The following is a 12,560-nucleotide window of genomic DNA, read 5'->3' as shown; positions in this document are numbered from 1 at the left end:
ATGATCTCGCCATCACGGTTGACAACTCCCTTGTGTCCTCCTCCTAGAGTGCTAAGAACCTTGGCCTGACCCTGGACAATACCCTGTCGTTCTCCACTAACATCAAGGCGGTGACCCGATCCTGTAGGTTCATGCTCTACAACATTCACAGAGTACGACCCTGCCTCACACAGGAAGCGGCGCAGGTCCTAATCCAGACACTTGTCATCTCCCGTCTGGATTACTGCAACTCGCTGTTGGCTGGGCTCCCTGCCTGTGCCATTAAACACCTACAACTCATCCAGAACGCCGCAGCCCATCTGGTGTTCAACCTTCCCAAGTTCTCTCACGTCACCCCGCTCCTCCGCTCTCTCCACTGGCTTCCAGTTGAAGCTCGCATCCGCTACAAGACCATGGTGCTTGCCTACGGAGCTGTGAGGGGAACGGCACCTCCGTACCTTCAGGCTCTGATCAGGCCCTACACCCAAACAAGGGCACTGCATTCATCCACCTCTGGCCTGCTCGCCTCCCTACCTCTGAGGAAGCACAGTTCCCGCTCAGCCCAGTCAAAACTGTTCGCTGCTCTGGCACCCCTATGGTGGAACAAGCTCCCTCATGACGCCAGGACAGCGGAGTCAATCACCACCTTCCGGAGACACCTGAAACCCCACCTCTTTAAGGAATACCTAGGATAGGATAAAGTAATCCTTCTAACCCCCCCCCTTTAAAGGATTTAGATGCACTATTGTAAAGTGTTTGTTCTACTGGATATTATAGGTGAATGCACCAATTTGTAAGTCGCTCTGGATAAGAGCGTCTGCTAAATGACTTAAATGTAAATGTAAATGTTATGCATCTAGTCCCCCTATTTGAAGAAGTCATAAGTATTCTGACCTTTTCACTTATAGTGTATTAAAGTAGTCAAAATGTTAGTATTTGGTCTGATATTCCTTGAATGCAATGACCACATCAAGCGTGTGACTCAAACTCGTTGATTGATTTTGCAGTTTGTTTTGGTTGTGTTTTGGGTTATGTTTTGCCCAATATTAAAATGGTGGATGATGACTGGAGTAATTTTCTGTCTAAGTGAATAGATAACATGTTTCTAAACACTACTAAATTAATCCTGATGATGCCATGATTAAGACAAATCATGAATGAATCATGAATAATAATGAGTGAGAAAGTTACAGAGGCTACAACAAAACATGCTAACCTCTCACTATTACCATTAACAGAGGCTACAACAAAACATGCTAACCTCTCACCATTACCAATAACAGAGACTACAACAAAACATGCTAACCTCTCACCATTACCAATAACAGAGGCTACAACAAAACATGCTAACCTCTCACCATTACCAATAACAGAGGCTACAACAAAACATGCTAACCTCTCACCATTACCAATAACAGAGGCTACAACAAAACATGCTAACCTCTCACCATTACCAATAACAGAGGCTACAACAAAACATGCTAACCTCTCACCATTACCAACAACAGAGGCTACAACAAAACATGCTAACCTCTCACCATTACCAATAACAGAGAGGGTATGATCTTTGTGCCTCTGTAACTTTCTCATTCATCATCATTCACGATTCATTCATGATTATTCATAATCATGGTAGCATCCACATGAATGTAGATGTCACGATCGTTGTATAAATAATTGGACCAAGGCACAGCGTGAGTAGAGTTCCACATTTTTATGATAATGAAACTTCCAAAACAACAAAGATATTAATGATCGTGAAAATATGTAGCGCACATAAGCACTCACACAAAACATTACAATATCCCACATCGCAGGTGTGAAAAAGGACAAACTAAGTATGATCCCCAATTAGAGGCAACGATATTCAGCTGCCTCCAATTGGGAACCATACCCACACACCAACATAGAAACACAATACCTAAAAACCCCCTAGTCACGCCCTGACCTAAAACACCATAGAGAACCCCGAGGTCAGGGCGTGACAGTAGAAGTGTTCAGAAACATCTTCTATTCTTACTGACAATACAAGTGAAGTGACTCCAAAATGACAGGACATTATTCACCATTCAGTTTCTATTAGGAAAAATATCATCCAAAACACAACCAAGACAAACTGCAAATGAATTCAACAAGTTTGTAGAGTCAAAAGCTTGATGAAATCACTGCAGGCATGGAATATGGGACCAAACACTAAACTTTTACAAAATTAATTTATCCAAAATATTATGACTTTTTCAAATGGGAGAACTAGATACAAAAAGTGCTTTCATTTATAAACTGTAAAATATATATGTATGAATACCTTTAAATAAAAGGTGACATTCTGTACTGTCACCTAATATGAAACATTCTATCTCAAATCCAAAATGCTGGAGCATAGCACCACATTTAAAACTATAAGCTTCACTGTCCAAACACATATGGTGTGGACTATGTGTGTCTGGTAAACACATGTGGATCTGAGGAACAGTTATCACTTGTTGACCAACTACAGGAATACTGACCTCAGAGTCTCCAGTTTACAGTGGGGATTCCCCAGTCCAGCAGAGAGCAGCTCCACTCCTGAATCCTTCAGGTCATTGTTACTCAGATCCAGCTCTCTCAGGTGTGAGGGGTTTGACTTCAGAGCTGAGACTAGAGAAGCACAGCCTTCCACTGTGACTCCACAGCCTGACAGCCTGCAAAGAGATCATCATGACTTCACAAACACACTGTTAATTTAATGAGTAGTGTAGAAGGACGATGGCATTTGGTTTATTCACTCAAACAACATATAAATTCATATTCCATCTCCTCGAATTGTATGGTCATTTCGTTATACCAATGTGAACACCAATGCATTGATTCAGTAAGTTTTTCAAATTAATATCATATTATGAAACATATATTTCTCTAAACTGAATATGTATTCCTGATGATTAGTTCTTATGTCATTTTATGTACTCACAGAACAGCTCTGGAGGCTTTGACCACTGGTAGCAGCCTCAGAAGACCTTCCTCTGATCTGGAGTATTCCTTCAGGTCAAACACATCCAGCTCCTTTTCTGAAGTCAGCAACACAAAGACCAGAGCTGACCACTGTGCAGGTGATAGGTTGTCTCTAGAGAGACTTCCTGATCTCAGGTAGCTTTGTATCTCCTGCACTAGAGAATGGTCATTCAGTTCATTCAGACAGTGGAACAGATTGATGCACCTCTCTGGAGAGGGATTCTCCCTGATCTTCTCCTTGATGTACTTGACAGTTTTTTCATGGCTCTGTGAGCTGCTTCTTGTCTTTGTCAGTAGACCTCGTAAGTACTTCTGATTGGACTTCAGCGAGAGGCCCAGAAGGAAGCGGAGGAAAAGGTCCAAGTTTCCCGTCTCACTTTGTAAAGCTTTATCCACAGCACTCTTGTAGAAAGTAACTTCAGGATTGTCTCTGAACAGCAAAGAAAATATGCTGGATATTGATTGAGGTTCAGCCATTAGATTCTCATTGTTGTTGATGAATGAGAGGAACACAAATACAGCAGCCAGAAACTCCTGAATGCTCAGATGTATGAAGCAGTACACCTTGTCCTGGTACAGCCCACATTCCTCTTTAAAGAGCTGTGTGCACAATCCTGAGTACACTGAGGCTTCATTGACATCGATGCCAGCCTCTTTCAGGTCTTCTTCATAGAAAATCAGATTGCCCTTCACAAGCTGTTGAAAAGCCAGTTTTCCCAGTGACAGAATGCTCTCTTTATTCCAGTGTGGACCTGTCTCTTCCTTCCCAAGATACTTTTCATTCTTCTGATTGGTATGAAACACCACAAGGTGTGTGTACATCTCAGTCAGAGTCTTGGGCATCTCTTCTCTCTTATGTTTCAGCATGTGTTCAAGGACTGTTGCAGAAATCCAACAGAAGACTGGAATGTGGCACATGATGTGGAGGCTCCTTGATGTCTTTATGTGTGAGATGATTCTGCTGGCCAGGTCCTCATCACTGAATCTCTTCCTGAAGTACTCCTCCTTCTGTGGGTCATTGAACCCTCGTACCTCTGTCACCTGGTCAACACACCCTGAAGGGATCTTATTGGCTGCTGCAGGTCTGGTAGTTATCCAGAGGAGAGCAGAGGGAAGCAGATTTCCCTTGATGAGATTTGTCAGCAGAACATCCACTGAAGTTGACTCTGTGACGTCACAACAGATCTTGTTCTTCTGGAAGTTGAGGGGCAGTCGGCACTCATCCAGACCATCAAAGATGAACAGAACTTTGTACTTGTCGTAGTTGGAGATTCTTGATTCTTTGGTTTCCATTGTGACGTGATTAAGAAGTTCAATGAAAGTGTGTTTGTCCCCTTTCATCAAATTCAGCTCCCGAAAAGGGAATGAAAATACAAATTGGACATCCTGATTTGCTTTACCTTCAGCCCAGTCCAGAATGAACTTCTGCACAGAGACTGTTTTTCCAATGCCAGCGAATCCCATTGTCAGCACAGTTCTGATAAGTTTGTCTTGTCCAGTTAAGGGTTTGAAGATGTCGTTACATTTGATTGCAGTCTCTGGTCTTGCTTGTTTCCTGGTTGTTGTCTCAATCTGTCTCAGCTCACGTTCATTATTGACCTCTCCTGTTCCACCCTCTGTGATGTAGAGCTCTGTGTAGATCTTATTGAGAAGTGTTGGGTTTCCTTGTTTAGCGATCCCCTCAAATACACATTGAAACTTCTTCTTTAGATTAGATTTGAGTTCACGTTGGCAAATCACAGCAAGCTCTTCTGAATCTAGAAATAACACAGAGGATATTAATATTACGTCTGTTTTAATACTACAGTATTGTAGGACTGTTATAAAGTTTTAAATTATAATAATTTCTTCTTTTAACTGACTGTATAAATGTGTAAATGTTTTCATAATGCATTACTGACTGGTGTGACTGATTATATTATTATTGGTATTATTGATGGTATTATTAATGTTGTCTCTCTCTCTGTCTCTGTCTCCTCTGTCTCTCTCTGTCTCCGTCTCCTCTGTCTCTCTCTCTCTCCTCTGTCTCTTTGTCTCTTCTCTGTCTCTCTCTTTCTCCTCTGTCTCTCTCTCCTGTCTCTCTCAATTCAATTTGCTTTATTGACGTAACAATGTACATATTGCCAAAGCTTACAATATGAAAATAGTAAGAATCAAAATTGTCAACGGGATTGGTGGTTGGTCTGTCAGACACTGTCCCTCAATTTATGTCAGGCAGCAATGTAGTGCGCTGCCAACCCACAGCTCTCTGTGTCCTCCCCCAACAGGACGGACAGCCTACTCTCATCAGAGAGGTCTTTGAAACCTTGAATAAGGTTTTCAAATTTGGGGAAAGGACACTCTCTAATTGTTTTGTATTTTTGACCTTTTGTCGGGAAATGCAGCTCCGACTCAGGTTCTGCTGTTGTGCAGTGGTTGCACAGCCTTTCCTCTAAAGGGAGCCATGTTTTCCTGTGTCTGTCTGTCTGTCTGTCTGTCTGTCTGTCTGTCTGTCTGTCTGTCTGTCTGTCTGTCTGTCTGTCTGTCTGTCTGTCTGTCTGTCTGTCTGTCTGTCTGTCTGTCTGTCTGTCTGTATCTCTCTGTCTCTCCTCTGGCTCTCTGGCTCTCTCTATCTCTCTCTCTCTCTCTCTGGCTCTCTCTCTCTCTAGTAGATTTGGATAGAAAACACTCTGAAGTTTCTAAAACTGTTTGAATGGTGTCTCTAAGTATAACAGAACTCATATGGCAGGCAAAAACCTGAGAAAAAATACATACTTTTGTGGCTGTACTATTTTCAAGTCATTGCCAATAAAACACACAGTGACAAAGGATTCATTTTGCACTTCCTATGGCTTCCACTAGATGTCAACAATCTTTATAAAGTTGTTTGAAGTGTCTATGATGAACAGAGACTGGATGAGAAGGCTGGGAAGTTGATGTCCCTGGGATGTCGTCACTTCATTATTGCGCACACATGCGCGTTCATGTGAGGTGAGACCTTTTTCAAAACGTCTTTCAAGACACAGGAGAGGTCCGTTTGAAATATTACTGATGTTTCACGTTAAAAATGGCCCAAAAGATTAATGCTAAACAACGTTTGACATGTTTGAACAAACATAAATAGATTTTTTTTTTTACTTTTCGTCGTGACTTTTCCCTCCCTCGCCCTACATTTTGAGTAGCCTACCGAACGCGCTAACAACATGGAACAACATGGAGTTATTTGGACATATATTATGAACTTAATCGAAAAAAACAACATTTGTTGTGGACCTGAGAATCCTGGAAGTGCCTTCTGATGAAGATTATTAAAGGTAAGGGAATATTTCTAATGTTATTTATGATTTTAGATGATTCCAACATGGCAGCTATCTGTATTGCGTAGTGTATATTTCTGACCAGAGTATTTTTCTGACCACAGTACTCAGATTATTGCAAAGTATGCTTTCCCAGTAAAGTTATTTTGAAATCTGTCAATGTGGTTGCATTCAGGAGATGTTAATCTATTATTCTTTGAATAACAGTTTAATACTTTAACCACGTTTTATAATAAGTATTTTTTGTAAATTCACTGGCAGTTTTGGGGAAGACACATTTTGTCAACGACACGCGCCGATGTAAAATGCTGTTTTTGGATATAAATATGAACTTGATAGAACAAAAATGCATGTATTGTCTAACATAATGTCCTAGGAGTGTCATCTGATGAAGATTGTCAAAGGTTAGTGCATAATTTTAGCTGTTTTTTTGCTTTTGGTGACGCCTGTCCTTGAATTGAAAATGGATGTGTGTACTTTTTTGGCTATGTACTCTCCTAACATAATCTAACTTTATGCTTTCGCCGTAAAGCCTCTTTGAAATCGGACAATGTGGTTCGATTAAGGAGATGTTTATCTTTGAAAAGGTGTAAAATAGTTGATTGTTTGAGAAATTGAAATTATTAGATTTTTGATGTTTTGAATTTCCCGCCATGCTAGCAAGCCCGTCAGTGGGATTCTATCCCCAAGAGGTTTTAAGGCTGCTACAATATCATTGAGTTACACAGCTATGTTAGCTGTACTTTAGCTACAGCTTTTAAATGTTATAAAACAGCATTCAACATGAGGCAGACAGATCTTACATTTCTCCAGTGTGTCAGCAAGCTCCTTCTGGTTCATTTTCCTCAGGACGTGCAGTGTGATCTTCAGAGCCCCCTCTCTGGCAGTGCTCTCCTGCTTCTCATCTTCAGCATCCACCACTTCCTTATCCTGCTTCTGACTCTCAAAGCCTTCTGGGAGTTCTGGACTAAGAATCCTCTTGAACATCTTCAGCTCGTTCTTCACAAATGTTATAATTTTCTCTTCAAGCAACTGAAAAAAATCAAGTAAATAAATTAAGAAAAAGAAGAAAGGCTTTCTCATTAACACATTAATGAATGATTGACAGATTAACTTTACTTGAGGTAAACAAAAACAAATGTACATAGCAGGACCACATACACTGAATATGGAGGCCAGGTCTGTTTGATGACTCTGGGAAGACTGACCACTGAGAATCTCTGACTCTGATCTCTCCTGTTGGTTTCTGTGGACAAAACATGAGATTACATCTCCTCATCCAGGGAGTACACACACACACACACACACACACACACACACACACACACACACACACACACACACACACACACACACACACACACACACGCAGGGAACGTTGTGTTTGTTTAATATTGTTTTAGGACTATGAAAATGGACAGGATTAGCCTATGGATTATGAAAACAACAAAAAGAAATGTGAAAATGGGAGAGGAGAAATGACTAGAGACAGTGTTGTTTATCTCACTGACCATGACCCATGAGTTCTTCTTACCTTTGTTCAGTAGAAAAGTCTCCCTCTCTAAACACTATAGGATGTCTCATAGACCGGTCACTCTTCATGGACACACAGCTGGGTTCAGGGGAGGCTGGTCTCTCCTGCTTGATTGGACTTCAACACAACAAAGACAACCATTACATCTTTCATCTATCCTGCCTTAGACCACTCGTAGAAAGACTAAGTGGTTGTGAATCGTTTTAAACTTTTTTTACCCTCCTGCTGTGTTCCAGTCGAATGGGACCGATTTACAAGACTTCCCTCTGAAAAATGTAGTTCATTTTATCTGATTGTCATAAGGTTCCATGACTTTGTCCACACAGTGCATCTGAACACACAAAATACTTTTTGATGATTTTCATAACATTTTTGGTGTTTAATTTGACTTTTGTACACCTGTGGTGTTCCTGGTGAGACTACAATTAGTGTGTAGAATTGAGTTCAGGCACATGCCCATTCATCAGATGGACACACTTCCTCTCCCAGACCACCACATTCATGTGTGTTTGAGCACACGCACACACAAACACCTGACTCTTCTTGGCTTCCATGGCAACCCCCACGGGAACCTTTCCCCAATAGAATCTTTCCCCCACAGGAAACACACCTGTTGGCATTCTCACAAACATTCGCAACATTGTTTCAATCATATATATATTTTCTCTCAGCTCTGGTATATAAAGCTTTTTTGAGGCCTTGCTCACAGTTCATTCTGTGGCAGCACAATGACCAAACAATATACTGTATGTGAGGCTCTTGATCATATCTTTGATTATGACACTGGTGAGGAGGAGAGAGTCCTTGTTAAACTTTAACACAAAGTAGTCTGCGATAAATAGCACAATATGTTTTATCTGAGTATTTGTTATAGTCAAAATAATCCATACATTATAATTTTTTTACTCAAAAATGAGTTGTACGAGTGTAACGGGCATCGTATAGAGGGGACCAAGGCGCAGAGTGTTGGGTGCTCATAATTATATTTTAATGAAAACAAACACTAGACAAAATAAACAAAATGACAGCCAACAGTTCTGTCAGGTAAATCCAACGAAACAGAAAACAACAACCCACAAACACAGGTGGAAAAAAAACCCTACTTAAGTATGATCTCCAATTATAGACAATGAGGACCAGCTGCCTATAATTGGAGATCATCCCAAAAAACAACAACATAGAAATACAATACTAGACTTAAACATAGAAATAGAAAACATAGAAAACCACTGTCACAGTATCCATCGTGGATTTGAAAGGAGGACCAAGGCGCAGCAGAAGTGTGGACACTCATGTTTCTTTAATTATCAAAACAAGTAAAGTATCCACTGGGAAAAACAATAAACAAAACAATGAACAGTACTCACGATACGACAGGGTAGCAGGCTAAACCAAAAAAAAGCAGTGCTCACCACAATTCCCCACAACCCCCAGTGACAAACATACTCCTACATATATGACTCCCAATCAGGAACAACGATCCCCAGCTGTTCCTGATCAGGAGTCACAAGACACAGAGAACATTCAAACACAGACACACAAGACTGCCACGTCCTGACCCCCAAACTACTACAACAGCTCCATCTGCTGGTCAGGACGTGACAGTAACCCCCTCAAGGTGCAGACCCCGGAATGCACCTAACCACAAAACAAAACACCAACAAACAAAATCCCCAACAAAACCCATAAACACTAACCCTTAAACAATAAGGGAGGGAAGGGAGGGTGGCTGCCGTCACCGACGGCACTGTGCTACACCCTCCCTCCCAACCCACCTATCCTGGAGGTGGCTCAGGTGCAGGCCGTTTCTGGCTGTCGGGGCAGTCTGGCAGCTCGGGGCGGTCTGGCAGCTCGGGGCAGTCTGGGCAGTCTGGCAGCTCGGGGCAGTCTGGGCAGTCTGGCAGCTCGGAGCAGTCTGGGCAGTCTGACAGCTCGGGGCGGTCTGGGCAGTCTGGCAGCTCGGGGCGGTCTGGGCAGTCTGGCAGCTCGGGACAGTCTGGGCAGTCTGGCAGCTCGGGACAGTCTGGGCAGTCTGGCAGCTCGGGACAGTATGGGCAGTCTGGCAGCTCGGGACAGTCTGGGCAGTCTGGCAGTTCAGGACAGTCTGGCCACTCCGGCAGTTCAGGGCCGTCTGGCCACTCCGGCAGTTCAGGGCCGTCTGGCCACTCCGGCAGTTCAGGGCAGTCTGGCCACTCCGGCAGTTCAGGTCCGTCTGGCCACTCCGGCAGTTCAGGCCGTCTGGCCACTCCGGCAGTTCAAGGCAGTCTGGCCACTCCAGCAGTTCAGGGCAGTCTGACCACTCCAGCAGTTCAGGGCAGTCTGGCCACTCCGGCAGTTCAGGGCAGTCTGGCCACTCCGGCAGTTCAGGGCAGTCTGGCCACTCCGGCAGTTCAGGGCAGTCTGGCCACTCCGGCAGTTCAGGGCAGTCTGGCCACTCCGGCAGTTCATGGCAGTCTGGCCACTCCGGCAGTTCAGGGCAGTCTGGCCACTCCGGCAGTTCAGGGCAGTCTGGCCACTCCGGCAGTTTAGGGCAGTCTGACCACTCCGGCAGTTCAGTGCAGTCTGGCCTCTCTGGCGACTATTGACTGGCGGGCAGCTCTGACGACTGTTGACTGGCGGGCAGCTCTTACGACTGTTGACTGGCGGGCAGCTCTGACGACTGTTGACTGGCGGGCAGCTCTGCCGACTGTTGACTGGCGGGCAGCTCTGACGACTGTTGACTGGCGGGCAGCTCTGGTGATGGTTGACTGGCGGGCAGCTCTGGTGATGGTTGACTGACGGGCAGCTCTGGTGACTCTTGACTGGCGGGCAGCACTGACGACTGTTGACTGGCGGGCAGATCTGACGACTGTTGACTGGCGGGCAGCTCTGACGACTGTTGACTGGCGGGCAGCTCTGACGACTGTTGACTGGCGGGCAGCTCTGGTGACTGTTGACTGGCGAGGCTGGGTTTACGCACTTGAAGCCTGGTTTGTGGTGCTGGTACGGGCCGGGCCGGACTGGGGACACGCACCACTAACCTGGTGCGGGGAGCAGGGACGGGCCGGACAGGACTGGGGACATGCACCACTAACCTGGTGCGGGGAGCAGGGATGGGCCGGACAGGACTGTGAACACGTACTGGTGACCTGAAGCGTGGAGCCGGTTTAGCCACTCGTCCTGGCTGGATGCCCATCCTAGCACGGCATGTGCTGGGCATGTCCACCGGATGCACCGGGCTGTGCGGGCGCACTGGCGACACAGCGCGCAACTCTGCATACCATGGCTCCTCCTCCAGATCTTCCCTCTGCAGGTCCTCAATCAACTGCCTCATCATCTTCGTCTCTTCCTCCGCCGTCATCCCCCACGAGAGCAGTGGTCTAGGCTCCTCCTCTGCCCTTCTGGACCACCCCATTAGCCCCCCCAAAAAAAATTCTTGGGGGTGTCTTCCGGGCCTCCTTGACCGCCGCCTGCGACTCCTTCCACCGGCTGGCTTTACCTCCTCGACCTGGGAATCCTTCCGCCAGGGTCCTTTCCCTGACTTGATCTCCTCCCAGGTCCAGAACTGCTTCCCCTCGCGAGCCCATCTCTCGCGCTCCTTTTCCTCCCGCTGCTTGGTCCTGGTTCGGTGGTGGGGAATTCTGTCACAGTATCCATCGTGGATGTGAAAGGAGGACCAAGGCGCAGCAGAAGTGTGGACACTCATGTTTCTTTAATTATCAAAACGAGTAAAGTATCCACTGGGAAAACAATAAACAAAACAATGAACAGTACTCACGATACGACAGGGTAGCAGGCTAAACCAAAAAAAAGCAGTGCTCACCACAATTCCCCACAACCCCCAGTGACAAACATACTCCTACATATATGACTCCCAATCAGGAACAACGATCCCCAGCTGTTCCTGATCAGGAGTCACAAGACACAGAGAACATTCAAACACAGACACACAAGACTGCCACGTCCTGACCCCCAAACTACTACAACAGCTCCATCTGCTGGTCAGGACGTGACAACCACCCAAAACACCCCCTGTCACGCCCTGACCTACTCTACTATAAAAAATGACATCTTACAAGGGTCAGGACGTGACATACGAGCTCAGGTCAATGAGGCCTACAGGCCATAAATAGCAAATAGAAGTTCAAACTTGTAATGTTCACAAGATCTTAAGTGGATAAAAAGATCTAACACAACATTAGGTGATAATATATGTATTATTATGGATTTATAATCAGCTATAATGGGGCGGTCATTTTGGACCGGGAACACAGAATTAATTAATGCAGTCATCTCGATTTTCCTTTGATGTATCATTTTATACGTTGCTTGTTTGTATCAATTGCAAAGACATTTGTAGATTTGTATTTGTAGTCAACTTCGTTCTAAATGTATCAGCATCACAGAGAGATGGATGTGATTCTATGTTTGGGGGAGATCTTCTGTGTTTTAACCCTCCTGTTGTGTTTGTTTCATGTTAAAATATAAACAGTAGGCTATAGGCCTCATTCAATCAAATTGAAATAAATGTTATGTTCAATTGAGTTGTATTTTGCTACTTGTAGACTACGGTCTGTAATTTGTCTCAATATATTTCATGATGTGTAGCCTAACATGAACACAATGATGTACCAAGTCTGTGATTTAGTGCATTTTTATTGGGTAAGCATTAGAATAAGCCTCCTCAATATTTGCAGCCATAGGTGATAATAGAAGTTGATCCGTGGTCAGTATTGTGAAATAATTATAATGTTTGTCACATCCTGACCAGTATAAGGGGT

The 12,560-nt window shown here is 44.4% G+C and overlaps 1 protein-coding gene and 1 long non-coding RNA gene across 5 annotated transcripts in view; both read right to left on the bottom strand.

Annotated features, from left to right (window-relative positions):
• The window catches only part of LOC115171939 (NLR family CARD domain-containing protein 3-like), a 1,137,260-nt gene that overhangs the window by 112,419 nt on the left and 1,012,281 nt on the right, over positions 1–12,560 (bottom strand). The gene's annotated exons all lie outside the window — the stretch shown is intronic.
• The window catches only part of LOC115171951 (uncharacterized), a 121,401-nt gene continuing 116,721 nt past the window's right edge, over positions 7,881–12,560 (bottom strand). For all 4 annotated transcript variants that reach the window (XR_003871299.1, XR_003871300.1, XR_003871301.1 and 1 more), the window contains one exon: positions 7,881–7,917. This is a non-coding gene — a long non-coding RNA (uncharacterized LOC115171951). The remainder of the gene's footprint in view (positions 7,918–12,560) is intronic.

Source organism: Salmo trutta, chromosome 32 (genome assembly GCF_901001165.1).
Source record: "Salmo trutta chromosome 32, fSalTru1.1, whole genome shotgun sequence".
NCBI lineage: Eukaryota > Metazoa > Chordata > Actinopteri > Salmoniformes > Salmonidae > Salmo > Salmo trutta.
The sequence above is the reverse complement of the archived record's forward strand: the minus strand, read 5'-3'. Positions and strand labels throughout refer to the sequence as shown.